The sequence below is a fragment of the Schistocerca gregaria genome, chromosome 11 (genome assembly GCF_023897955.1).
Source record: "Schistocerca gregaria isolate iqSchGreg1 chromosome 11, iqSchGreg1.2, whole genome shotgun sequence".
In the NCBI taxonomy this organism is placed as follows: Eukaryota; Metazoa; Arthropoda; class Insecta; order Orthoptera; family Acrididae; genus Schistocerca; species Schistocerca gregaria.
The window spans coordinates 6,157,270-6,183,500 of NC_064930.1; the positions used below are offsets into that span (position 1 = coordinate 6,157,270).

A 26,231-nucleotide genomic window follows, 5' to 3' on the forward strand; every position below is an offset into this window, starting at 1 on the left:
TCGCACCTATATCACCTGTGCTTGCTTGTCAGAGACAGACTATCGCAAAACATACAACTCACTCCATGAATTGATTGCTACGGCATCTGTTATCAGCAGTCACAACCAGCAACACCAGTAGCAGCCGACTGCACGCGAAGAATGGGAACGTGCAGTGGGATTTACGTGAACTCGGCGCAAGGCAGATCTTTCCGACGTAGGCTTGAGAATCTTATGGGAACATTTGTACTGTTTCTTAATTAAGTGTAGGTGTGGGAGGAGGGTGCTTCCTGCGCACGAATAAAAGCACGCTTGACAATTGTGGTTGCTAATCGTTCGCTTGTATCTGCCTAGACACCTCTGCTGGTTGGGAATTATTCCACTTGCATGGCAAGGTGCGCTTGTAGGTGTGTTATAAATTCTGGAGGCGCTGGGTATCAATCCCAGTACCTCTCGCACGCTAAGCGAGCGCTCTACCATCTGAGCTACGCCCACCCCCCCGTTGACTAATAGTGCTACATACAGCCATATCAACGTCACAGACCCTTGCACTCCCATTATTCCGCAGACAAACGACACTTTCTATGTATCAGTGAGGGTGTCTTTCAGGTTTCGTGCATTCTCTATCGAATCGTAGTCGGCCACAATGAAAGTGGCACGCATAACGTCGAAAATAGAGTTCGGACACCGCTCTGAGTAAGACGAACGTGTTGTCCACTCTCTAGACTTCAATGACGTTATGCCGTGATACCTAAGACAGATCTGCACTCGATAACACCTCGATAACAGCCGGTCCCCACACTTACATCTGGCTCTCCTGATGACAGTATACATCATATCAGTCTGTGACGCTGGTTTTGCAACTTCTTGCGTGCCTTTATGTTCGCCGCGACCAACACTTACCATAAACTGACCACAAAACATGGAGGAGCCGGGGATAGAACCCGAGACCTTTCACACGCTAAGCGAACGATCTGCCAACTGAGCTACGGCTGCACACACGACCAAGTTTGGCTATTCTCCATTCTTTGCGACTCTAATGTGCACGGGCACGATGGTTGGTTGGTTTGTAGCGGCGAAGGTACCAGAGTACAAAGGCGCGGACACGTCCATATACACAAGAGTTCCAAGTAGTTCCGATGCTCTGGCATTACGAATGCCAATTCCGTCTGTTTTTAACGTCTTAAATTGAAAGGGCGGTCACAAATTGGTCCATTTCACTCCTTGTCGACAATCACACAGCACCTGAGGTAACAAGCACATCTCGAGCCCCATTGTGCTCTCCATTGTTCATGCCAACTCAGTGCCTCGCTCTTTGCTACTGTGTAAAACTCTTGTCGTCCAACTGCGAAACACTGGGACACGTCTTCATTGCACTGATATACTACGAAACGCTGCCCAAACTTGGCAATCACCCCTGCAGCCGACTTTTCCGACTTTACACGACGCTCACGCTAGTGACAGCCTTATTTATAGTTCGACGTCGCGCCAAAGCGAATGAGCACATTTCGCCTACGGCTTAGGCCGCTCTCCTAGTGTGGCTGCTCTGTGTCTGCAGGCAACGAGGGGCTGCAAGCTTCCTGTGTTCGCACCTATATCACCTGTGCTTGCTTGTCAGAGACAGATTACCGCAAAACATACAACTCACTCCATGAATTGATTGCTACGGCATCTGTTATCAGCAGTCACAACCAGCAACACCAGTAGCAGCCGACTGCACGCAAAGAATGGGAACGTGCAGTGTGATTTACGTGAACTCGGCGCAAGGCAGATCTTTCCGACGTAGGCTTGAGAATCTTATGGGAAAACTTGTACTGTTTCTTAATTAAGTGTAGGTGTGGGAGGAGGGTGCTTCCTGCGCACGAATAAAAGCACGCTTGACAATTGTGGTTGCTAATCGTTCGCTTGTATCTGCCTAGACACCTCTGCTGGTTGGGAATTATTCCACTTGCATGGCAAGGTGCGCTTGTAGGTGTGTTAAAAATTCTGGAGGCGCTGGGTATCGATCCCAGTACCTCTCACACACTAAGCGAGCGCTCTACCATCTGAGCTACGCCCACCGCCCCCCCGTTGACTAGTAGTGCTACATACAGCCATATCAACGTCACAGACCCTTGCACTCCCAATATTCCGCAGACAAACACTACTCTCTATGTATCAGTGAGGGTGTCTTTCAGGTTTCGTGCAATCTGTATCGAATCGTAGTTGGCCACAATGAAAGTGGCACGCATAACGTCGAAAATAGAGTTCGGACACCGCTCTCAGTAAGACGAACGTGTTGTCCACTCTCTAGACTTCAATGACGTTATGCCGTGATACCTAAGACAGATCTGCACTCGATAACACCTCGATAACAGCCGGTCCCCACACTTACATCTGGCTCTCCTGATGACAGTATACATCATATCAGTCTGTGACGCTGGTTTTGCAACTTCTTGCGTGCCTTTATGTTCGCCGCGACCAACACTTACCATGCACTGACCACAAAACATGGAGGAGCCGGGGATTGAACCCGAGACCTTTCACACGCTAAGCGAACGATCTGCCAACTGAGCTACGGCTGCACACACGACCAAGCCTGGCTATTCTCCATTCTTTGCGACTCTAATGTGCACGGGCACGATGGTTGGTTGGTTTGTAGCGGCGAACGTACCAGAGTACAAAGGCGCGGACACGTTCATATACACAAGAGTTCCAAGTAGTTCCGATGCTCTGGCATTACGAATGCAAATTCCGTCTGTTTTTAACGTCTTAAATTGAAAGGGCGGTCACAAATTGGTCCATTTCACTCCTTGTCGACAATCACACAGCACCTGAGGTAACAAGCACATCTCGAGCCCCATTGTGCTCTCCATTGTTCATGCCAACTCAGTGCCTCGCTCTTTGCTACTGTGTAAAACTCTTGTCGTCCAACTGCGAAACACTGGGACACGTCTTCATTGCACTGATATACTACGAAACGCTGCCCAAACTTGGCAATCACCCCTGCAGCCGACTTTTCCGACTTTACACGACGCTCACGCTAGTGACAGCCTTATTTATAGTTCGACGTCGCGCCAAAGCGAATGAGCACATTTCGCCTACGGCTTAGGCCGCTCTCCTAGTGTGGCTGCTCTGTGTCTGCAGGCAACGAGGGGCTGCAAGCTTCCTGTGTTCGCACCTATATCACCTGTGCTTGCTTGTCAGAGACAGATTACCGCAAAACATACAACTCACTCCATGAATTGATTGCTACGGCATCTGTTATCAGCAGTCACAACCAGCAACACCAGTAGCAGCCGACTGCACGCGAAGAATGGGAACGTGCAGTGGGATTTACGTGAACTCGGCGCAAGGCAGATCTTTCCGACGTAGGCTTGAGAATCTTATGGGAACATTTGTACTGTTTCTTAATTAAGTGTAGGTGTGGGAGGAGGGTGCTTCCTGCGCACGAATAAAAGCACGCTTGACAATTGTGGTTGCTAATCGTTCGCTTGTATCTGCCTAGACACCTCTGCTGGTTGGGAATTATTCCACTTGCATGGCAAGTTGCGCTTTTAGGTGTGTTAAGAATTCTGGAGGCGCTGGGTATCGATCCCAGTACCTCTCGCACGCTAAGCGAGCGCTCTACCATCTGAGCTACGCCCACCCACCCGCTGGCTAATAGTGCTACATACAGCCATATCAACGTCACAGACCCTTGCACTCCCATTATTCCGCAGACAAACGACACTTTCTATGTATCAGTGAGGGTGTCTTTCAGGTTTCGTGCATTCTGTATCGAATCGTAGTCGGCCACAATGAAAGTGGCACGCATAACGTCGAAAATAGAGTTCGGACACCGCTCTGAGTAAGACGAACGTGTTGTCCACTCTCTAGACTTCAATGACGTTATGCCGTGATACCTAAGACAGATCTGCACTCGATAACACCTCGATAACAGCCGGTCCCCACACTTACATCTGGCTCTCCTGATGACAGTATCCATCATATCAGTCTGTGACGCTGGTTTTGCAACTTCTTGCGTGCCTTTATGTTCGCCGCGACCAACACTTACCATGCACTGACCACAAAACATGGAGGAGCCGGGGATTGAACCCGAGACCTTTCACACGCTAAGCGAACGATCTGCCAACTGAGCTACGGCTGCACACACGACCAAGCCTGGCTCTTCTCCATTCTTTGCGACTCTAATGTGCACGGGCACGATGGTTGGTTGGTTTGTAGCGGCGAACGTACCAGAGTACAAAGGCGCGGACACGTTCATATACACAAGAGTTCCAAGTAGTTCCGATGCTCTGGCATTACGAATGCAAATTCCGTCTGTTTTTAACGTCTTAAATTGAAAGGGCGGTCACAAATTGGTCCATTTCACTCCTTGTCGACAATCACACAGCACCTGAGGTAACAAGCACATCTCGAGCCCCATTGTGCTCTCCATTGTTCATGCCAACTCAGTGCCTCGCTCTTTGCTACTGTGTAAAACTCTTGTCGTCCAACTGCGAAACACTGGGACACGTCTTCATTGCACTGATATACTACTAAACGCTGCCCAAACTTGGCAATCACCCCTGCAGCCGACTTTACACGACGCTCACGCAACGCTCACGCTAGTGACAGCCTTATTTATAGTTCGACGTCGCGCCAAAGCGAATGAGCACATTTCGCCTACGGCTTAGGCCGCTCTCCTAGTGTGGCTGCTCTGTGTCTGCAGGCAACGAGGGGCTGCAAGCTTCCTGTGTTCGCACCTATATCACCTGTGCTTGCTTGTCAGAGACAGACTATCGCAAAACATACAACTCACTCCATGAATTGATTGCTACGGCATCTGTTATCAGCAGTCACAACCAGCAACACCAGTAGCAGCCGACTGCACGCAAAGAATGGGAACGTGCAGTGGGATTTACGTGAACTCGGCGCAAGGCAGATCTTTCCGACGTAGGCTTGAGAATCTTATGGGAACATTTGTACTGTTTCTTAATTAAGTGTAGGTGTGGGACGAGGGTGCTTCCTGCGCACGAATAAAAGCACGCTTGACAATTGTGGTTGCTAATCGTTCGCTTGTATCTGCCTAGACACCTCTGCTGGTTGGGAATTATTCCACTTGCATGGCAAGTTGTGCTTTTAGGTGTGTTAAGAATTCTGGAGGCGCTGGGTATCGATCCCAGTACCTCTCGCACGCTAAGCGAGCGCTCTACCATCTGAGCTACGCCCACCCACCCGCTGGCTAATAGTGCTACATACAGCCATATCAACGTCACAGACCCTTGCACTCCCATTATTCCGCAGACAAACGACACTTTCTATGTATCAGTGAGGGTGTCTTTCAGGTTTCGTGCATTCTGTATCGAATCGTAGTCGGCCACAATGAAAGTGGCACGCATAACGTCGAAAGTAGAGTTCGGACACCGCTCTGAGTAAGACGAACGTGTTGTCCACTCTCTAGACTTCAATGACGTTATGCCGTGATACCTAAGACAGATCTGCACTCGATAACACCTCGATAACAGCCGGTCCCCACACTTACATCTGGCTCTCCTGATGACAGTATCCATCATATCAGTCTGTGACGCTGGTTTTGCAACTTCTTGCGTGCCTTTATGTTCGCCGCGACCAACACTTACCATGCACTGACCACAAAACATGGAGGAGCCGGGGATTGAACCCGAGACCTTTCACACGCTAAGCGAACGATCTGCCAACTGAGCTACGGCTGCACACACGACCAAGCCTGGCTCTTCTCCATTCTTTGCGACTCTAATGTGCACGGGCACGATGGTTGGTTGGTTTGTAGCGGCGAACGTACCAGAGTACAAAGGCGCGGACACGTTCATATACACAAGAGTTCCAAGTAGTTCCGATGCTCTGGCATTACGAATGCAAATTCCGTCTGTTTTTAACGTCTTAAATTGAAAGGGCGGTCACAAATTGGTCCATTTCACTCCTTGTCGACAATCACACAGCACCTGAGGTAACAAGCACATCTCGAGCCCCATTGTGCTCTCCATTGTTCATGCCAACTCAGTGCCTCGCTCTTTGCTACTGTGTAAAACTCTTGTCGTCCAACTGCGAAACACTGGGACACGTCTTCATTGCACTGATATACTACTAAACGCTGCCCAAACTTGGCAATCACCCCTGCAGCCGACTTTACACGACGCTCACGCAACGCTCACGCTAGTGACAGCCTTATTTATAGTTCGACGTCGCGCCAAAGCGAATGAGCACATTTCGCCTACGGCTTAGGCCGCTCTCCTAGTGTGGCTGCTCTGTGTCTGCAGGCAACGAGGGGCTGCAAGCTTCCTGTGTTCGCACCTATATCACCTGTGCTTGCTTGTCAGAGACAGACTATCGCAAAACATACAACTCACTCCATGAATTGATTGCTACGGCATCTGTTATCAGCAGTCACAACCAGCAACACCAGTAGCAGCCGACTGCACGCAAAGAATGGGAACGTGCAGTGGGATTTACGTGAACTCGGCGCAAGGCAGATCTTTCCGACGTAGGCTTGAGAATCTTATGGGAACATTTGTACTGTTTCTTAATTAAGTGTAGGTGTGGGACGAGGGTGCTTCCTGCGCACGAATAAAAGCACGCTTGACAATTGTGGTTGCTAATCGTTCGCTTGTATCTGCCTAGACACCTCTGCTGGTTGGGAATTATTCCACTTGCATGGCAAGTTGTGCTTTTAGGTGTGTTAAGAATTCTGGAGGCGCTGGGTATCGATCCCAGTACCTCTCGCACGCTAAGCGAGCGCTCTACCATCTGAGCTACGCCCACCCACCCGCTGGCTAATAGTGCTACATACAGCCATATCAACGTCACAGACCCTTGCACTCCCATTATTCCGCAGACAAACGACACTTTCTATGTATCAGTGAGGGTGTCTTTCAGGTTTCGTGCATTCTGTATCGAATCGTAGTCGGCCACAATGAAAGTGGCACGCATAACGTCGAAAATAGAGTTCGGACACCGCTCTGAGTAAGACGAACGTGTTGTCCACTCTCTAGACTTCAATGACGTTATGCCGTGATACCTAAGACAGATCTGCACTCGATAACACCTCGATAACAGCCGGTCCCCACACTTACATCTGGCTCTCCTGATGACAGTATACATCATATCAGTCTGTGACGCTGGTTTTGCAACTTCTTGCGTGCCTTTATGTTCGCCGCGACCAACACTTACCATGCACTGACCACAAAACATGGAGGAGCCGGGGATTGAACCCGAGACCTTTCACACGCTAAGCGAACGATCTGCCAACTGAGCTACGGCTGCACACACGACCAAGCCTGGCTCTTCTCCATTCTTTGCGACTCTAATGTGCACGGGCACGATGGTTGGTTGGTTTGTAGCGGCGAACGTACCAGAGTACAAAGGCGCGGACACGTTCATATACACAAGAGTTCCAAGTAGTTCCGATGCTCTGGCATTACGAATGCAAATTCCGTCTGTTTTTAACGTCTTAAATTGAAAGGGCGGTCACAAATTGGTCCATTTCACTCCTTGTCGACAATCACACAGCACCTGAGGTAACAAGCACATCTCGAGCCCCATTGTGCTCTCCATTGTTCATGCCAACTCAGTGCCTCGCTCTTTGCTACTGTGTAAAACCCTTGTCGTCCAACTGCGAAACACTGGGACACGTCTTCATTGCACTGATATACTACGAAACGTTGCCCAAACTTGGCAATCACCCCTGCAGCCGACTTTTCCGACTTTACACGACGCTCACGCTAGTGACAGCCTTATTTATAGTTCGACGTCGCGCCAAAGCGAATGAGCACATTTCGCCTACGGCTTAGGCCGCTCTCCTAGTGTGGCTGCTCTGTGTCTGCAGGCAACGAGGGGCTGCAAGCTTCCTGTGTTCGCACCTATATCACCTGTGCTTGCTTGTCAGAGACAGACTATCGCAAAACATACAACTCACTCCATGAATTGATTGCTACGGCATCTGTTATCAGCAGTCACAACCAGCAACACCAGTAGCAGCCGACTGCACGCAAAGAATGGGAACGTGCAGTGGGATTTACGTGAACTCGGCGCAAGGCAGATCTTTCCGACGTAGGCTTGAGAATCTTATGGGAACATTTGTACTGTTTCTTAATTAAGTGTAGGTGTGGGACGAGGGTGCTTCCTGCGCACGAATAAAAGCACGCTTGACAATTGTGGTTGCTAATCGTTCGCTTGTATCTGCCTAGACACCTCTGCTGGTTGGGAATTATTCCACTTGCATGGCAAGTTGCGCTTTTAGGTGTGTTAAGAATTCTGGAGGCGCTGGGTATCGATCCCAGTACCTCTCGCACGCTAAGCGAGCGCTCTACCATCTGAGCTACGCCCACCCCCCCGCTGGCTAATAGTGCTACATACAGCCATATCAACGTCACAGACCCTTGCACTCCCATTATTCCGCAGACAAACGACACTTTCTATGTATCAGTGAGGGTGTCTTTCAGGTTTCGTGCATTCTCTATCGAATCGTAGTCGGCCACAATGAAAGTGGCACGCATAACGTCGAAAATAGAGTTCGGACACCGCTCTGAGTAAGACGAACGTGTTGTCCACTCTCTAGACTTCAATGACGTTATGCCGTGATACCTAAGACAGATCTGCACTCGATAACACCTCGATAACAGCCGGTCCCCACACTTACATCTGGCTCTCCTGATGACAGTATACATCATATCAGTCTGTGACGCTGGTTTTGCAACTTCTTGCGTGCCTTTATGTTCGCCGCGACCAACACTTACCATGCACTGACCACAAAACATGGAGGAGCCGGGGATTGAACCCGAGACCTTTCACACGCTAAGCGAACGATCTGCCAACTGAGCTACGGCTGCACACACGACCAAGCCTGGCTCTTCTCCATTCTTTGCGACTCTAATGTGCACGGGCACGATGGTTGGTTGGTTTGTAGCGGCGAACGTACCAGAGTACAAAGGCGCGGACACGTTCATATACACAAGAGTTCCAAGTAGTTCCGATGCTCTGGCATTACGAATGCAAATTCCGTCTGTTTTTAACGTCTTAAATTGAAAGGGCGGTCACAAATTGGTCCATTTCACTCCTTGTCGACAATCACACAGCACCTGAGGTAACAAGCACATCTCGAGCCCCATTGTGCTCTCCATTGTTCATGCCAACTCAGTGCCTCGCTCTTTGCTACTGTGTAAAACCCTTGTCGTGCAACTGCGAAACACTGGGACACGTCTTCATTGCACTGATATACTACGAAACGCTGCCCAAACTTGGCAATCACCCCTGCAGCCGACTTTTCCGACTTTACACGACGCTCACGCTAGTGACAGCCTTATTTATAGTTCGACGTCGCGCCAAAGCGAATGAGCACATTTCGCCTACGGCTTAGGCCGCTCTCCTAGTGTGGCTGCTCTGTGTCTGCAGGCAACGAGGGGCTGCAAGCTTCCTGTGTTCGCACCTATATCACCTGTGCTTGCTTGTCAGAGACACACTATCGCAAAACATACAACTCACTCCATGAATTGATTGCTACGGCATCTGTTATCAGCAGTCACAACCAGCAACACCAGTAGCAGCCGACTGCACGCAAAGAATGGGAACGTGCAGTGGGATTTACGTGAACTCGGCGCAAGGCAGATCTTTCCGACGTAGGCTAGAGAATCTTATGGGAACATTTGTACTGTTTCTTAATTAAGTGTAGGTGTGGGAGGAGGGTGCTTCCTGTGCACGAATAAAAGCACGCTTGACAATTGTGGTTGCTAATCGTTCGCTTGTATCTGCCTAGACACCTCTGCTGGTTGGGAATTATTCCACTTGCATGGCAAGTTGCGCTTTTAGGTGTGTTAAGAATTCTGGAGGCGCTGGGTATCGATCCCAGTACCTCTCGCACGCTAAGCGAGCGCTCTACCATCTGAGCTACGCCCACCCCCCCGCTGGCTAATAGTGCTACATACAGCCATATCAACGTCACAGACCCTTGCACTCCCATTATTCCGCAGACAAACGACACTTTCTATGTATCAGTGAGGGTGTCTTTCAGGTTTCGTGCATTCTGTATCGAATCGTAGTCGGCCACAATGAAAGTGGCACGCATAACGTCGAAAATAGAGTTCGGACACCGCTCTGAGTAAGACGAACGTGTTGTCCACTCTCTAGACTTCAATGACGTTATGCCGTGATACCTAAGACAGATCTGCACTCGATAACACCTCGATAACAGCCGGTCCCCACACTTACATCTGGCTCTCCTGATGACAGTATACATCATATCAGTCTGTGACGCTGGTTTTGCAACTTCTTGCGTGCCTTTATGTTCGCCGCGACCAACACTTACCATGCACTGACCACAAAACATGGAGGAGCCGGGGATTGAACCCGAGACCTTTCACACGCTAAGCGAACGATCTGCCAACTGAGCTACGGCTGCACACACGACCAAGCCTGGCTCTTCTCCATTCTTTGCGACTCTAATGTTCACGGGCACGATGGTTGGTTGGTTTGTAGCGGCGAACGTACCAGAGTACAAAGGCGCGGACACGTTCATATACACAAGAGTTCCAAGTAGTTCCGATGCTCTGGCATTACGAATGCAAATTCCGTCTGTTTTTAACGTCTTAAATTGAAAGGGCGGTCACAAATTGGTCCATTTCACTCCTTGTCGACAATCACACAGCACCTGAGGTAACAAGCACATCTCGAGCCCCATTGTGCTCTCCATTGTTCATGCCAACTCAGTGCCTCGCTCTTTGCTACTGTGTAAAACTCTTGTCGTCCAACTGCGAAACACTGGGACACGTCTTCATTGCACTGATATACTACGAAACGCTGCCCAAACTTGGCAATCACCCCTGCAGCCGACTTTTCCGACTTTACACGACGCTCACGCTAGTGACAGCCTTATTTATAGTTCAACGTCGCGCCAAAGCGAATGAGCACATTTCGCCTACGGCTTAGGCCGCTCTCCTAGTGTGGCTGCTCTGTGTCTGCAGGCAACGAGGGGCTGCAAGCTTCCTGTGTTCGCACCTATATCACCTGTGCTTGCTTGTCAGAGACACACTATCGCAAAACATACAACTCACTCCATGAATTGATTGCTACGGCATCTGTTATCAGCATTCACAACCAGCAACACCAGTAGCAGCCGACTGCACGCAAAGAATGGGAATGTGCAGTGGGATTTACGTGAACTCGGCGCAAGGCAGATCTTTCCGACGTAGGCTTGAGAATCTTATGGGAACATTTGTACTGTTTCTTAATTAAGTGTAGGTGTGGGACGAGGGTGCTTCCTGCGCACGAATAAAAGCACGCTTGACAATTGTGGTTGCTAATCGTTCGCTTGTATCTGCCTAGACACCTCTGCTGGTAGGGAATTATTCCACTTGCATGGCAAGGTGCGCTTGTAGGTGTGTTAAAAATTCTGGAGGCGCTGGGTATCGATCCCAGTACCTCTCGCACGCTAAGCGAGCGCTCTACCATCTGAGCTACGCCCATCCCCCCGTTGACTAATAGTGCTACATACAGCCATATCAACGTCACAGACCCTTGCACTCCCATTATTCCGCAGACAAACGACACTTTCTATGTATCAGTGAGGGTGTCTTTCAGGTTTCGTGCATTCTGTATCGAATCGTAGTCGGCCACAATGAAAGTGGCACGCATAACGTCGAAAATAGGGTTCGGACACCGCTCTGAGTAAGACGAACGTGTTGTCCACTCTCTAGACTTCAATGACGTTATGCCGTGATACCTAAGACAGATCTGCACTCGATAACACCTCGATAACAGCCGGTCCCCACACTTACATCTGGCTCTCCTGATGACAGTATACATCATATCAGTCTGTGACGCTGGTTTTGCAACTTCTTGCGTGCCTTTATGTTCGCCGCGACCAACACTTACCATGCACTGACCACAAAACATGGAGGAGCCGGAGATTGAACCCGAGACCTTTCACACGCTAAGCGAACGATCTGCCAACTGAGCTACGGCTGCACACACGACCAAGCCCGGCTATTCTCCATTCTTTGCGACTCTGATGTGCACGGGCACGATGGTTGGTTGGTTTGTAGCGGCGAACGTACCAGAGTACAAAGGCGCGGACACGTTCATATACACAAGAGTTCCAAGTAGTTCCGATGCTCTGGTATTACGAATGCAAATTCCGTCTGTTTTTAACGTCTTAAATTGAAAGGGCGGTCACAAATTGGTCCATTTCACTCCTTGTCGACAATCACACAGCACCTGAGGTAACAAGCACATCTCGAGCCCCATTGTGCTCTCCATCGTTCATGCCAACTCAGTGCCTCGCTCTTTGCTACTGTGTAAAACTCTTGTCGTCCAACTGCGAAAGACTGGGACACGTCTTCATTGCACTGATATACTACGAAACGCTGCCCAAACTTGGCAGTCACCCGTGCAGCCGACTTTTCCGACTTTACACGTCGCTTACGCAACGCTCACGCTAGTGACAGCCTTATTTATAGTTCGACGTCGCGCCAAAGCGAATGAGCACATTTCGTATACGGCTTAGGCCGCTCTCCTAGTGTGGCTGCTCTGTGTCTGCAGGCAACGAGGGGCTGCAAGCTTCCTGTGTTCGCACTTATATCACCTGTGCTTGCTTGTCAGAGACAGACTATCGCAAAACATACAACTCACTCCATGAATTGATTGCTACGGCATCTGTTATCAGCATTCACAACCAGCAACACCAGTAGCAGCCGACTGCACGCAAAGAATGGGAACGTGCAGTGGGATTTACGTGAACTCGGCGCAAGGCAGATCTTTCCGACGTAGGCTTGAGAATCTTATGGGAACATTTGTACTGTTTCTTAATTAAGTGTAGGTGTGGGAGGAGGGTGCTTCCTGCGCACGAATAAAAGCACGCTTGCCAATTGTGGTTGCTAATCGTTCGCTTGTATCTGCCTAGACACCCCTGCTGGTTGGGAATTATTCCACTTGCATGGCAAGTTGCGCTTGTAGGTGTGTTAAAAATTCTGGAGGCGCTGGGTATCGATCCCAGTACCTCTCGCACGCTAAGCGAGCGCTCTACCATCTGAGCTACGCCCACCCCCCCGTTGGCTAATAGTGCTACATACAGCCATATCAACGTCACAGACCCTTGCACTCCCATTATTCCGCAGACAAACGACACTTTCTATGTATCAGTGAGGGTGTCTTTCAGGTTTCGTGCATTCTGTATCGAATCGTAGTCGGCCACAATGAAAGTGGCACGCATAACGTCGAAAATAGAGTTCGGACACCGCTCTGAGTAAGACGAACGTGTTGTCCACTCTCTAGACTTCAATGACGTTATGCCGTGATACCTAAGACAGATCTGCACTCGATAACACCTCGATAACAGCCGGTCCCCACACTTACATCTGGCTCTCCTGATGACAGTATACATCATATCAGTCTGTGACGCTGGTTTTGCAACTTCTTGCGTGCCTTTATGTTCGCCGCGACCAACACTTACCATGCACTGACCACAAAACATGGAGGAGCCGGGGATTGAACCCGAGACCTTTCACACGTTAAGCGAACGATCTGCCAACTGAGCTACGGCTGCACACACGACCAAGCCCGGATATTCTCCATTCTTTGCGACTCTGATGTTCACGGGCACGATGGTTGGTTGGTTTGTAGCGGCGAACGTACCAGAGTACAAAGGCGCGGACACGTTCATATACACAAGAGTTCCAAGTAGTTCCGATGCTCTGGTATTACGAATGCAAATTCCGTCTGTTTTTAACGTCTTAAATTGAAAGGGCGGTCACAAATTGGTCCATTTCACTCCTTGTCGACAATCACACAGCACCTGAGGTAACAAGCACATCTCGAGCTCCATTGTGCTCTCCATTGTTCATGCCAACTCAGTGCCTCGCTCTTTGCTACTGTGTAAAACTCTTGTCGTACAACTGCGAAACACTGGGACACGTCTTCATTGCACTGATATACTACGAAACGCTGCCCAAACTTGGCAATCACCCCTGCAGCCGACTTTTCCGACTTTACACGACGCTCACGCTAGTGACAGCCTTATTTATAGTTCGACGTCGCGCCAAAGCGAATGAGCACATTTCGCCTACGGCTTAGGCCGCTCTCCTAGTGTGGCTGCTCTGTGTCTGCAGGCAACGAGGGGCTGCAAGCTTCCTGTGTTCGCACCTATATCACCTGTGCTTGCTTGTCAGAGACAGACTATCGCAAAACATACAACTCACTCCATGAATTGATTGCTACGGCATCTGTTATCAGCAGTCACAACCAGCAACACCAGTAGCAGCCGACTGCACGCAAAGAATGGGAACGTGCAGTGGGATTTACGTGAACTCGGCGCAAGGCAGATCTTTCCGACGTAGGCTTGAGAATCTTATGGGAACATTTGTACTGTTTCTTAATTAAGTGTAGGTGTTGGAGGAGGGTGCTTCCTGCGCACGAATAAAAGCACGCTTGACAATTGTGGTTGCTAATCGTTCGCTTGTATCTGCCTAGACACCTCTGCTGGTTGGGAATTATTCCACTTGCATGGCAAGGTGCGCTTGTAGGTGTGTTAAAAATTCTGGAGGCGCTGGGTATCGATCCCAGTACCTCTCGCACGCTAAGCGAGCGCTCTACCATCTGAGCTACGCCCAACCCCCTGTTGACTAATAGTGCTACATACAGCCATATCAACGTCACAGACCCTTGCACTCCCATTATTCCGCAGACAAATGACACTTTCTATGTATCAGTGAGGGTGTCTTTCAGGTTTCGTGCATTCTCTATCGAATCGTAGTCGGCCACAATGAAAGTGGCACGCATAACGTCGAAAATAGAGTTCGGACACCGCTCTGAGTAAGACGAACGTGTTGTCCACTCTCTAGACTTCAATGACGTTATGCCGTGATACCTAAGACAGATCTGCACTCGATAACACCTCGATAACAGCCGGTCCCCACACTTACATGTGGCTCTCCTGATGACAGTATACATCATATCAGTCTGTGACGCTGGTTTTGCAACTTCTTGCGTGCCTTTATGTTCGCCGCGACCAACACTTACCATGCACTGACCACAAAACATGGAGGAGCCGGGGATTGAACCCGAGACCTTTCACACGCTAAGCGAACGATCTGCCAACTGAGCTACAGCTGCACACACGACCAAGCCTGGCTATTCTCCATTCTTTGCGACTCTGATGTGCACGGGCACGATGGTTGGTTGGTTTATAGCGGCGAACGTACCAGAGTACAAAGGCGCGGACACGTTCATATACACAAGAGTTCCAAGTAGTTCCGATGCTCTGGTATTACGAATGCAAATTCCGTCTGTTTTTAACGTCTTAAATTGAAAGGGCGGTCACAAATTGGTCCATTTCACTCCTTGTCGACAATCACACAGCACCTGAGGTAACAAGCACATCTCGAGCCCCATTGTACTCTCCATTGTTCATGCCAACTCAGTGCCTCGCTCTTTGCTACTGTGTAAAACTCTTGTCGTCCAACTGCGAAACACTGGGACACGTCTTCATTGCACTGATATACTACGAAACGCTGCCCAAACTTGGCAATCACCCTGCAGCCGACTTTTCCGACTTTACACGACGCTCACGCTAGTGACAGCCTTATTTATAGTTCGACGTCGCGCCAAAGCGAATGAGCACATTTCGCCTACGGCTTAGGCCGCTCTCCTAGTGTGGCTGCTCTGTGTCTGCAGGCAACGAGGGGCTGCAAGCTTCCTGTGTTCGCACCTATATCACCTGTGCTTGCTTGTCAGAGACAGACTATCGCAAAACATACAACTCACTCCATGAATTGATTGCTACGGCATCTGTTATCAGCATTCACAACCAGCAACACCAGTAGCAGCCGACTGCACGCAAAGAATGGGAACGTGCAGTGGGATTTACGTGAACTCGGCGCAAGGCAGATCTTTCCGACGTAGGCTTGAGAATCTTATGGGAACATTTGTACTGTTTCTTAATTAAGTGTAGGTGTGGGAGGAGGGTGCTTCCTGCGCACGAATAAAAGCACGCTTGACAATTGTGGTTGCTAATCGTTCGCTTGTATCTGCCTAGACACCTCTGCTGGTAGGGAATTATTCCACTTGCATGGCAAGGTGCGCTTGTAGGTGTGTTAAAAATTCTGGAGGCGCTGGGTATCGATCCCAGTACCTCTCGCACGCTAAGCGAGCGCTCTACCATCTGAGCTACGCCCACCCCCCCGTTAACTAATAGTGCTACATACAGCCATATCAACGTCACAGACCCTTGCACTCCCATTATTCCGCAGACAAACGACACTTTCTATGTATCAGTAAGGGTGTCTTTCAGGTTTCGTGCATTCTCTATCGAATCGTAGTCGGCCACAATGAAAGTGGCACGCATAACGTCGAAAATAGAGTTCGGACACCGCTCTGAGTAAGACGAACGTGTTGTCCACTCTCTAGACTTCAATGACGTTATGCCGTGATACCTAAGACAGATCTGCACTCGATAACACCTCGATAACAGCCGGTCCCCACACTTACATCTGGCTCTCCTGATGACAGTATACATCATATCAGTCTGTGACGCTGGTTTTGCAACTTCTTGCGTGCCTTTATGTTCGCCGCGACCAACACTTACCATGCACTGACCACAAAACATGGAGGAGCCGGAGATTGAACCCGAGACCTTTCACACGCTAAGCGAACGATCTGCCAACTGAGCTTTGGCTGCACACACGACCAAGCCCGGCTATTCTCCATTCTTTGCGACTCTGATGTGCACGGGCACGATGGTTGGTTGGTTTGTAGCGGCGAACGTACCAGAGTACAAAGGCGCGGACACGTTCATATACACAAGAGTTCCAAGTAGTTCCGATGCTCTGGTATTACGAATGCAAATTCCGTCTGTTTTTAACGTCTTAAATTGAAAGGGCGGTCACAAATTGGTCCATTTCACTCCTTGTCGACAATCACACAGCACCTGAGGTAACAAGCACATCTCGAGCCCCATTGTACTCTCCATTGTTCATGCCAACTCAGTGCCTCGCTCTTTGCTACTGTGTAAAACTCTTGTCGTCCAACTGCGAAACACTGGGACACGTCTTCATTGCACTGATATACTACGAAACGCTGCCCAAACTTGGCAGTCACCCGTGCAGCCGACTTTTCCGACTTTACACGACGCTTACGCAACGCTCTCGCTAGTGACAGCCTTATTTATAGTTCGACGTCGCGCCAAAGCGAATGAGCACATTTCGCCTACGGCTTAGGCCGCTCTCCTAGTGTGGCTGCTCTGTGTCTGCAGGCAACGAGGGGCTGCAAGCTTCCTGTGTTCGCACCTATATCACCTGTGCTTGCTTGTCAGAGACAGACTATCGCAAAACATACAACTCACTCCATGAATTGATTGCTACGGCATCTGTTATCAGCAGTCACAACCAGCAACACCAGTAGCAGCCGACTGCACGCAAAGAATGGGAAAGTGCAGTGGGATTTACGTGAACTCGGCGCAAGGCAGATCTTTCCGACGTAGGCTTGAGAATCTTATGGGAACATTTGTAATGTTTCTTAATTAAGTGTAGGTGTTGGAGGAGGGTGCTTCCTGCGCACGAATAAAAGCACGCTTGACAATTGTGGTTGCTAATCGTTCGCTTGTATCTGCCTAGACACCTCTGCTGGTAGGGAATTATTCCACTTGCATGGCAAGGTGCGCTTGTAGGTGTGTTAAAAATTTTGGAGGCGCTGGGTATCGATCCCAGTACCTCTCGCACGCTAAGCGAGCGCTCTACCATCTGAGCTACGCCCACCCCCCCGTTGACTAATGGTGCTACATACAGCCATATCAACGTCACAGACCCTTGCACTCCCATTATTCCGCAGACAAACGACACTTTCTATGTATCAGTGAGGGTGTCTTTCAGGTTTCGTGCATTCTCTATCGAATCGTAGTCGGCCACAATGAAAGTGGCACGCATAACGTCGAAAATAGAGTTCGGACACCGCTCTGAGTAAGACGAACGTGTTGTCCACTCTCTAGACTTCAATGACGTTATGCCGTGATACCTAAGACAGATATGCACTCGATAACACCTCGATAACAGCCGGTCCCCACACTTACACCTTGCTCTCCTGATGACAGTATACATCATATCAGTCTGTGACGCTGGTTTTGCAACTTCTTGCGTGCCTTTATGTTCGCCGCGACCAACACTTACCATGCACTGACCACAAAACATGGAGGAGCCGGAGATTGAACCCGAGACCTTTCACACGCTAAGCGAACGATCTGCCAACTGAGCTTTGGCTGCACACACGACCAAGCCCGGCTATTCTCCATTCTTTGCGACTCTGATGTGCACGGGCACGATGGTTGGTTGGTTTGTAGCGGCGAACGTACCAGAGTACAAAGGCGCGGACACGTTCATATACACAAGAGTTCCAAGTAGTTCCGATGCTCTGGTATTACGAATGCAAATTCCGTCTGTTTTTAACGTCTTAAATTGAAAGGGCGGTCACAAATTGGTCCATTTCACTCCTTGTCGACAATCACACAGCACCTGAGGTAACAAGCACATCTCGAGCCCCATTGTGCTCTCCATCGTTCATGCCAACTCAGTGCCTCGCTCTTTGCTACTGTGTAAAACTCTTGTCGTCCAACTGCGAAACACTGGGACACGTCTTCATTGCACTGATATACTACGAAACGCTGCCCAAACTTGGCAGTCACCCGTGCAGCCGACTTTTCCGACTTTACACGACGCTTACGCAACGCTCACGCTAGTGACAGCCTTATTTATAGTTCGACGTCGCGCCAAAGCGAATGAGCACATTTCGCCTACGGCTTAGGCCGCTCTCCTAGTGTGGCTGCTCTGTGTCTGCAGGCAACGAGGGACTGCAAGCTTCCTGTGTTCGCACCTATATCACCTGTGCTTTCTTGTCAGAGACAGACTATCGCAAAACATACAACTCACTCCATGAATTGATTGCTACGGCATCTGTTATCAGCATTCACATCCAGCAACACCAGTAGCAGCACACTGCACGCAAAGAATGGGAACGTGCAGTGGGATTTACGTGAACTCGGCGCAAGGCAGATCTTTCCGACGTAGGCTTGAGAATCTTATGGGAACATTTGTACTGTTTCTTAATTAAGTGTAGGTGTGGGAGGAGGGTGCTTCCTGCGCACGAATAAAAGCACGCTTGACAATTGTGGTTGCTAATCGTTCGCTTGTATCTGCCTAGACACCTCTGCTGGTAGGGAATTATTCCACTTGCATGGCAAGGTGCGCTTGTAGGTGTGTTAAAAATTCTGGAGGCGCTGGGTATCGATCCCAGTACCTCTCGCACGCTAAGCGAGCGCTCTACCATCTGAGCTACGCCCACCCCCCCGTTAACTAATAGTGCTACATACAGCCATATCAACGTCACAGACCCTTGCACTCCCATTATTCCGCAGACAAACGACACTTTCTATGTATCAGTGAGGGTGTCTTTCAGGTTTCGTGCATTCTCTATCGAATCGTAGTCGGCCACAATGAAAGTGGCACGCATAACGTCGAAAATAGAGTTCGGACACCGCTCTGAGTAAGACGAACGTGTTGTCCACTCTCTAGACTTCAATGACGTTATGCCGTGATACCTAAGACAGATCTGCACTCGATAACACCTCGATAACAGCCGGTCCCCACACTTACATCTGGCTCTCCTGATGACAGTATACATCATATCAGTCTGTGACGCTGGTTTTGCAACTTCTTGCGTGCCTTTATGTTCGCCGCGACCAACACTTACCATGCACTGACCACAAAACATGGAGGAGCCGGAGATTGAACCCGAGACCTTTCACACGCTAAGCGAACGATCTGCCAACTGAGCTTTGGCTGCACACACGACCAAGCCCGGCTATTCTCCATTCTTTGCGACTCTGATGTGCACGGGCACGATGGTTGGTTGGTTTGTAGCGGCGAACGTACCAGAGTACAAAGGCGCGGACACGTTCATATACACAAGAGTTCCAAGTAGTTCCGATGCTCTGGTATTACGAATGCAAATTCCGTCTGTTTTTAACGTCTTAAATTGAAAGGGCGGTCACAAATTGGTCCATTTCACTCCTTGTCGACAATCACACAGCACCTGAGGTAACAATCACATCTCGAGCCCCATTGTACTCTCCATTGTTCATGCCAACTCAGTGCCTCGCTCTTTGCTACTGTGTAAAACTCTTGTCGTCCAACTGCGAAACACTGGGACACGTCTTCATTGCACTGATATACTACGAAACGCTGCCCAAACTTGGCAGTCACCCGTGCAGCCGACTTTTCCGACTTTACACGACGCTTACGCAACGCTCTCGCTAGTGACAGCCTTATTTATAGTTCGACGTCGCGCCAAAGCGAATGAGCACATTTCGCCTACGGCTTAGGCCGCTCTCCTAGTGTGGCTGCTCTGTGTCTGCAGGCAACGAGGGGCTGCAAGCTTCCTGTGTTCGCACCTATATCACCTGTGCTTGCTTGTCAGAGACAGACTATCGCAAAACATACAACTCACTCCATGAATTGATTGCTACGGCATCTGTTATCAGCAGTCACAACCAGCAACACCAGTAGCAGCCGACTGCACGCAAAGAATGGGAAAGTGCAGTGGGATTTACGTGAACTCGGCGCAAGGCAGATCTTTCCGACGTAGGCTTGAGAATCTTATGGGAACATTTGTAATGTTTCTTAATTAAGTGTAGGTGTTGGAGGAGGGTGCTTCCTGCGCACGAATAAAAGCACGCTTGACAATTGTGGTTGCTAATCGTTCGCTTGTATCTGCCTAGACACCTCTGCTGGTAGGGAATTATTCCACTTGCATGGCAAGGTGCGCTTGTAGGTGTGTTAAAAATTTTGGAGGCGCTGGGTATCGATCCCAGTACCTCTCGCACGCTAAGCGAGCGCTCTACCATCTGAGCTACGCCCACCCCCCCGTTGACTAATGGTGCTACATACAGCCATATCAACGTCACAGACCCTTGCACTCCCATTATTCCGCAGACAAACGACACTTTCTATGTATCAGTGAGGGTGTCTTTCAGGTTTCGTGCATTCTCTATCGAATCGTAGTCGGCCACAATGAAAGTGGCACGCATAACGTCGAAAATAGAGTTCGGACACCGCTCTGAGTAAGACGAACGTGTTGTCCACTCTCTAGACTTCAATGACGTTATGCCGTGATACCTAAGACAGATATGCACTCGATAACACCTCGATAACAGCCGGTCCCCACACTTACATCTGGCTCTCCTGATGACAGTATACATCATATCAGTCTGTGACGCTGGTTTTGCAACTTCTTGCGTGCCTTTATGTTCGCCGCGACCAACACTTACCATGCACTGACCACAAAACATGGAGGAGCCGGAGATTGAACCCGAGACCTTTCACACGCTAAGCGAACGATCTGCCAACTGAGCTTTGGCTGCACACACGACCAAGCCCGGCTATTCTCCATTCTTTGCGACTCTGATGTGCACGGGCACGATGGTTGGTTGGTTTGTAGCGGCGAACGTACCAGAGTACAAAGGCGCGGACACGTTCATATACACAAGAGTTCCAAGTAGTTCCGATGCTCTGGTATTACGAATGCAAATTCCGTCTGTTTTTAACGTCTTAAATTGAAAGGGCGGTCACAAATTGGTCCATTTCACTCCTTGTCGACAATCACACAGCACCTGAGGTAACAAGCACATCTCGAGCCCCATTGTGCTCTCCATCGTTCATGCCAACTCAGTGCCTCGCTCTTTGCTACTGTGTAAAACTCTTGTCGTCCAACTGCGAAACACTGGGACACGTCTTCATTGCACTGATATACTACGAAACGCTGCCCAAACTTGGCAATCACCCCTGCAGCCGACTTTTCCGACTTTACACGACGCTCACGCTAGTGACAGCCTTATTTATAGTTCAACGTCGCGCCAAAGCGAATGAGCACATTTCGCCTACGGCTTAGGCCGCTCTCCTAGTGTGGCTGCTCTGTGTCTGCAGGCAACGAGGGGCTGCAAGCTTCCTGTGTTCGCACCTATATCACCTGTGCTTTCTTGTCAGAGACAGACTATCGCAAAACATACAACTCACTCCATGAATTGATTGCTACGGCATCTGTTATCAGCATTCACAACCAGCAACACCAGTAGCAGCCGACTGCACGCAAAGAATGGGAACGTGCAGTGGGATTTACGTGAACTCGGCGCAAGGCAGATCTTTCCGACGTAGGCTTGAGAATCTTATGGGAACATTTGTACTGTTTCTTAATTAAGTGTAGGTGTGGGAGGAGGGTGCTTCCTGCGCACGAATAAAAGCACGCTTGACAATTGTGGTTGCTAATCGTTCGCTTGTATCTGCCTAGACACCTCTGCTGGTAGGGAATTATTCCACTTGCATGGCAAGGTGCGCTTGTAGGTGTGTTAAAAATTCTGGAGGCGCTGGGTATCGATCCCAGTACCTCTCGCACGCTAAGCGAGCGCTCTACCATCTGAGCTACGCCCACCCCCCCGTTGACTAATAGTGCTACATACAGCCATATCAACGTCACAGACCCTTGCACTCCCATTATTCCGCAGACAAACGACACTTTCTATGTATCAGTGAGGGTGTCTTTCAGGTTTCGTGCATTCTCTATCGAATCGTAGTCGGCCACAATGAAAGTGGCACGCATAACGTCGAAAATAGAGTTCGGACACCGCTCTGAGTAAGACGAACGTGTTGTCCACTCTCTAGACTTCAATGACGTTATGCCGTGATACCTAAGACAGATCTGCACTCGATAACACCTCGATAACAGCCGGTCCCCACACTTACATCTGGCTCTCCTGATGACAGTATACATCATATCAGTCTGTGACGCTGGTTTTGCAACTTCTTGCGTGCCTTTATGTTCGCCGCGACCAACACTTACCATGCACTGACCACAAAATATGGAGGAGCCGGAGATTGAACCCGAGACCTTTCACACGCTAAGCGAACGATCTGCCAACTGAGCTACGGCTGCACACACGACCAAGCCCGGCTATTCTCCATTCTTTGTGACTCTGATGTGCACGGGCACGATGGTTGGTTGGTTTGTAGCGGCGAACGTACCAGAGTACAAAGGCGCGGACACGTTCATATACACAAGAGTTCCAAGTAGTTCCGATACTCTGGTATTACGAATGCAAATTCCGTCTGTTTTTAACGTCTTAAATTGAAAGGGCGGTCACAAATTGGTCCATTTCACTCCTTGTTGACAATCACACAGCACCTGAGGTAACAAGCACATCTCGAGCCCCATTGTACTCTCCATTGTTCATGCCAACTCAGTGCCTCGCTCTTTGCTACTGTGTAAAACTCTTGTCGTCCAACTGCGAAACACTGGGACACGTCTTCATTGCACTGATATACTACGAAACGCTGCCCAAACTTGGCAATCACCCCTGCAGCCGACTTTTCCGACCTCACACGACGCTCACGCAACGCTCACGCTAGTGACAGCCTTATTTATAGTTCGACGTCGCGCCAAAGCGAATGAGCACATTTCGCCTACGGCTTAGGCCGCTCTCCTAGTGTGGCTGCTCTGTGTCTGCAGGCAACGAGGGGCTGCAAGCTTCCTGTGTTCGCACCTATATCACCTGTGCTTGCTTGTCAGAGACAGACTATCGCAAAACATACAACTCACTCCATGAATTGATTGCTACGGCATCTGTTATCAGCAGTCACAACCAGCAACACCAGTAGCAGCCGACTGCACGCAAAGAATGGGAACGTGCAGTGGGATTTACGTGAACTCGGCGCAAGGCAGATCTTTCCGACGTAGGCTTGAGAATCTTATGGGAACATTTGTACTGTTTCTTAATTAAGTGTAGGTGTTGGAGGAGGGTGCTTCCTGCGCACGAATAAAAGCACGCTTGACAATTGTGGTTGCTAATCGTTCGCTTGTATCTGCCTAGACACCTCTGCTGGTAGGGAATTATTCCACTTGCATGGCAAGGTGCGCTTGTAGGTGTGTTAAAAATTCTGGAGGCGCTGGGTATCGATCCCAGTACCTCTCGCACGCTAAGCGAGCGCTCTACCATCTGAGCTACGCCCACCCCCCCGTTGACTAATAGTGCTACATACAGCCATATCAACGTCACAGACCCTTGCACTCCCATTATTCCGCAGACAAACGACACTTTCTATGTATCAGTGAGGGTGTCTTTCAGGTTTCGTGCATTCTCTATCGAATCGTAGTCGGCCACAATGAAAGTGGCACGCATAACGTCGAAAATAGAGTTCGGACACCGCTCTGAGTAAGACGAACGTGTTGTCCACTCTCTAGACTTCAATGACGTTATGCCGTGATACCTAAGACAGATCTGCACTCGATAACACCTCGATAACAGCCGGTCCCCACACTTACATCTGGCTCTCCTGATGACAGTATACATCATATCAGTCTGTGACGCTGGTTTTGCAACTTCTTGCGTGCCTTTATGTTCGCCGCGACCAACACTTACCATGCACTGACCACAAAACATGGAGGAGCCGGAGATTGAACCCGAGACCTTTCACACGCTAAGCGAACGATCTGCCAACTGAGCTACGGTTGCACACACGACCAAGCCCGGCTATTCTCCATTCTTTGCGACTCTGATGTGCACGGGCACGATGGTTGGTTGGTTTGTAGCGGCGAACGTACCAGAGTACAAAGGCGCGGACACGTTCATATACACAAGAGTTCCAAGTAGTTCCGATGCTCTGGTATTACGAATGCAAATTCCGTCTGTTTTTAACGTCTTAAATTGAAAGGGCGGTCACAAATTGGTCCATTTCACTCCTTGTCGACAATCACACAGCACCTGAGGTAACAAGCACATCTCGAGCCCCATTGTGCTCTCCATCGTCATGCCAACTCAGTGCCTCGCTCTTTGCTACTGTGTAAAACTCTTGTCGTCCAACTGCGAAACACTGGGACACGTCTTCATTGCACTGATATACTACGAAACGCTGCCCAAACTTGGCAGTCACCCGTGCAGCCGACTTTTCCGACTTTACACGACGCTTACGCAACGCTCACGCTAGTGACAGCCTTATTTATAGTTCGACGTCGCGCCAAAGCGAATGAGCACATTTCGCCTACGGCTTAGGCCGCTCTCCTAGTGTGGCTGCTCTGTGTCTGCAGGCAACGAGGGGCTGCAAGCTTCCTGTGTTCGCACCTATATCACCTGTGCTTTCTTGACAGAGACAGACTATCGCAAAACATACAACTCACTCCATGAATTGATTGCTACGGCATCTGTTATCAGCATTCACAACCAGCAACACCAGTAGCAGCCGACTGCACGCAAAGAATGGGAACGTGCAGTGGGATTTACGTGAACTCGGCGCAAGGCAGATCTTTCCGACGTAGGCTTGAGAATCTTATGGGAACATTTGTACTGTTTCTTAATTAAGTGTAGGTGTGGGAGGAGGGTGCTTCCTGCGCACGAATAAAAGCACGCTTGACAATTGTGGTTGCTAATCGTTCGCTTGTATCTGCCTAGACACCTCTGCTGGTAGGGAATTATTCCACTTGCATGGCAAGGTGCGCTTGTAGGTGTGTTAAAAATTCTGGAGGCGCTGGGTATCGATCCCAGTACCTCTCGCACGCTAAGCGAGCGCTCTACCATCTGAGCTACGCCCACCCCCCCGTTGACTAATAGTGCTACATACAGCCATATCAACGTCACAGACCCTTGCACTCCCATTATTCCGCAGACAAACGACACTTTCTATGTATCAGTGAGGGTGTCTTTCAGGTTTCGTGCATTCTGTGTCGAATCGTAGTCAGCCACAATGAAAGTGGCACGCATAACGTCGAAAATAGAGTTCGGACACCGCTCTGAGTAAGACGAACGTGTTGTCCACTCTCTAGACTTCAATGACGTTATGCCGTGATACCTAAGACAGATCTGCACTCGATAACACCTCGATAACAGCCGGTCCCCACACTTACATCTGGCTCTCCTGATGACAGTATACATCATATCAGTCTGTGACGCTGGTTTTGCAACTTCTTGCGTGCCTTTATGTTCGCCGCGACCAACACTTACCATGCACTGACCACAAAACATGGAGGAGCCGGAGATTGAACCCGAGACCTTTCACACGCTAAGCGAACGATCTGCCAACTGAGCTACGGTTGCACACACGACCAAGCCCGGCTATTCTCCATTCTTTGCGACTCTGATGTGCACGGGCACGATGGTTGGTTGGTTTGTAGCGGCGAACGTACCAGAGTACAAAGGCGCGGACACGTTCATATACACAAGAGTTCCAAGTAGTTCCGAT

The 26,231-nt window shown here is 49.6% G+C and overlaps 15 non-coding genes across 15 annotated transcripts; all 15 read right to left on the reverse strand.

The window, feature by feature from the left end:
• Positions 1-3,534: 3,534 nt before the first annotated feature.
• Trnaa-agc (transfer RNA alanine (anticodon AGC)) lies at positions 3,535-3,608 on the reverse strand. Its single transcript has one exon. It is a non-coding gene; the product is annotated as a tRNA-Ala (tRNA).
• A 1,493-nt stretch (positions 3,609-5,101) lies between these two features.
• On the reverse strand, positions 5,102-5,175 carry Trnaa-agc (transfer RNA alanine (anticodon AGC)). Its single transcript has one exon. It is a non-coding gene; the product is annotated as a tRNA-Ala (tRNA).
• A 1,493-nt stretch (positions 5,176-6,668) lies between these two features.
• Positions 6,669-6,742, reverse strand: Trnaa-agc (transfer RNA alanine (anticodon AGC)). Its single transcript has one exon. It is a non-coding gene; the product is annotated as a tRNA-Ala (tRNA).
• A 1,491-nt stretch (positions 6,743-8,233) lies between these two features.
• Positions 8,234-8,307, reverse strand: Trnaa-agc (transfer RNA alanine (anticodon AGC)). Its single transcript has one exon. It is a non-coding gene; the product is annotated as a tRNA-Ala (tRNA).
• A 1,491-nt stretch (positions 8,308-9,798) lies between these two features.
• On the reverse strand, positions 9,799-9,872 carry Trnaa-agc (transfer RNA alanine (anticodon AGC)). Its single transcript has one exon. It is a non-coding gene; the product is annotated as a tRNA-Ala (tRNA).
• A 1,491-nt stretch (positions 9,873-11,363) lies between these two features.
• Positions 11,364-11,438, reverse strand: Trnaa-agc (transfer RNA alanine (anticodon AGC)). The gene has a single exon. It is a non-coding gene; the product is annotated as a tRNA-Ala (tRNA).
• Positions 11,439-12,939: 1,501 nt separating this feature from the next.
• Trnaa-agc (transfer RNA alanine (anticodon AGC)) lies at positions 12,940-13,013 on the reverse strand. The gene has a single exon. It is a non-coding gene; the product is annotated as a tRNA-Ala (tRNA).
• Positions 13,014-14,504: 1,491 nt separating this feature from the next.
• Trnaa-agc (transfer RNA alanine (anticodon AGC)) lies at positions 14,505-14,581 on the reverse strand. Its single transcript has one exon. It is a non-coding gene; the product is annotated as a tRNA-Ala (tRNA).
• Positions 14,582-16,068: 1,487 nt separating this feature from the next.
• Positions 16,069-16,142, reverse strand: Trnaa-agc (transfer RNA alanine (anticodon AGC)). Its single transcript has one exon. It is a non-coding gene; the product is annotated as a tRNA-Ala (tRNA).
• A 1,502-nt stretch (positions 16,143-17,644) lies between these two features.
• On the reverse strand, positions 17,645-17,718 carry Trnaa-agc (transfer RNA alanine (anticodon AGC)). The gene has a single exon. It is a non-coding gene; the product is annotated as a tRNA-Ala (tRNA).
• A 1,502-nt stretch (positions 17,719-19,220) lies between these two features.
• Positions 19,221-19,294, reverse strand: Trnaa-agc (transfer RNA alanine (anticodon AGC)). The gene has a single exon. It is a non-coding gene; the product is annotated as a tRNA-Ala (tRNA).
• Positions 19,295-20,796: 1,502 nt separating this feature from the next.
• On the reverse strand, positions 20,797-20,870 carry Trnaa-agc (transfer RNA alanine (anticodon AGC)). Its single transcript has one exon. It is a non-coding gene; the product is annotated as a tRNA-Ala (tRNA).
• A 1,491-nt stretch (positions 20,871-22,361) lies between these two features.
• Positions 22,362-22,435, reverse strand: Trnaa-agc (transfer RNA alanine (anticodon AGC)). The gene has a single exon. It is a non-coding gene; the product is annotated as a tRNA-Ala (tRNA).
• A 1,502-nt stretch (positions 22,436-23,937) lies between these two features.
• On the reverse strand, positions 23,938-24,011 carry Trnaa-agc (transfer RNA alanine (anticodon AGC)). The gene has a single exon. It is a non-coding gene; the product is annotated as a tRNA-Ala (tRNA).
• A 1,501-nt stretch (positions 24,012-25,512) lies between these two features.
• Trnaa-agc (transfer RNA alanine (anticodon AGC)) lies at positions 25,513-25,586 on the reverse strand. Its single transcript has one exon. It is a non-coding gene; the product is annotated as a tRNA-Ala (tRNA).
• Between the last annotated feature and the right edge of the window lie 645 nt (positions 25,587-26,231).